A 1,974-nucleotide genomic window follows, 5' to 3' on the forward strand; every position below is an offset into this window, starting at 1 on the left:
AGCCAGAAATAGGCGCCTTCGGCCCCTGCAATCCGCAGGGGAGAAGCGGAGCGGGAGCGCGTCTCGCAGGACGCGGGCCCCAAGTCGCGACTCCACTCACGCAGGCATCCAAGGCAACGTGGCGTTGCAACCCTGATGGAGGTTTGACGTCAGGGAAGGTGCGAAAACCGGACCCCTTCTGACGCAGGAGCGGCGGGACCGCCCCCTGCCCGCCCACCCACTCACTCACTCTCCCACCCGGGCTGAGGAGCCCCTTCCTCCCCTCCAGCAGCTCTTAAAGCGGACACTTCCTCCCTGGTCAGGGCCCCACTCCAGAGCTTGGAAATCTATCACGTTCCAACGAAAATGACTAGACTCATAAGCGCAGTTAGGACGCTAAGTAGAGACCAAGGTTTTAGCGTTTGAGGGTCCAAATAAAAACTGCTTGCCAATTCAAAGCAACGTATGAATGTAAAAAAGAAAACGGGGCTAGGAGAGCTAGTCGTTTTCTGTTTCCACGCCTATTTCATAGTGAGGTGCATCTCACAAAAGCTGGTGTTCAATGAGCGCTTGCTGTGCTAGGCGTTAAGGTTTCTATACATTACTGCATTTCATTTCAGAGTAACTCTGAATGAATCCTATTATTGTCCCCCCTTTGACAAATGAGAAAACTGAGGCTTAAGGAAGTTAGGTATTCAAAGATCTATCCTGCACATTAAAGGGTTACGAATATTAACAAACATTAGGTCATGCAATTATATTCACTGCGCTACCCATTACGAATATAGTTGTGAGCAAAAACAGTTTAATTGTAACGGAGATAACAAACCTAAATGAATCACACTACTGAATATGAAATTATAATCTGCGATAAGAAGTTTCTGAAACACCTAAACCAATTTTACTAAAATGAAGAGAGGCCCTGTTGCAAAGCTTATGTCTAATGTAAAAATAATCTTAAAATGAGCTGCTTTGCTGTTTGGCTGTAGCTATAATTGTCATTACCATTTTTAATAAGCTTGTGATTTTGTCCCTTTAAAAAACAAACAAACACACACAAAACAAAACTTGCCTGTTGCTTTTGCATCCATTGTTTTCATTCTTTCTGTATTTCTCAGCTCCTCCTTCCCCCACTACATCTTTCTCTCACTTTAAACTTGGGCTCCTGCAACTGTTCGATTTATAACCTCCCTTAGATTTAACATACCAAAAAGTACGGATTTCTTTTAAGGCAAGTTTTTTCCACATCCTTACTTTGGAATTATAGAAAACCCGCTTTACATTGATCCAACCACCATGACATTAGGTATTTCACAGATGCTAAGCCACATTTTTCCCCACAGTTTAACATCTGTGAAATCAAGATGCATCTTACAAACTCTCCTTGACCAGGTGGCAGTACAGACCTGGTTGTCATTACCTCCACATATTACAACGTGGATGTTGCTGTGCAGGTTGTCCTCATTTCAACTGAGATAACTGCATTGTTTAATAAAACACATAACCCTAGGAGGAAAGGAATTAACAGACAAAAGTCACTCAAACTTGGAGAGAGATTTTCCTAGAGAAACAAGGAAGATTTTCCTGGAGAAGATTTTCCTAGGACCAAAAAGAGATTTCCCCAGCATTTAGAAAAGAAAGAGATGGGGCTGGCTAAGAACTAGTAGTCTTCTGGAAGCCCTGGGTTACTCACCAAGTACATTCATTCTTGATGGATTTGGGGAATCTATATATGAACAGTTAAATACTAAGCCTACTTGCACCCCCGAAAATGAAATAACTTGGATATTATTCTTGATAGCCTGGTTAGTCAATTACAACCCCTATAGATTTTATTCAATAACACCATTGAAGAAGGAAAACAAGTCTTGAATGTTTTGCGTGTAAACACGCAATTGACTTATTCAGGTAAGATCAAGAAGGTGCCAGCATCAAAACTTGCAGAATGGCGGGGCGCGGTGGCTCATGCCTCCAATCCCAGCACTTTGGGAGGCC

The sequence above is a fragment of the Colobus angolensis genome, unplaced genomic scaffold (assembly GCF_000951035.1).
Source record: "Colobus angolensis palliatus isolate OR3802 unplaced genomic scaffold, Cang.pa_1.0 Scaffold30, whole genome shotgun sequence".
In the NCBI taxonomy this organism is placed as follows: Eukaryota; Metazoa; Chordata; class Mammalia; order Primates; family Cercopithecidae; genus Colobus; species Colobus angolensis.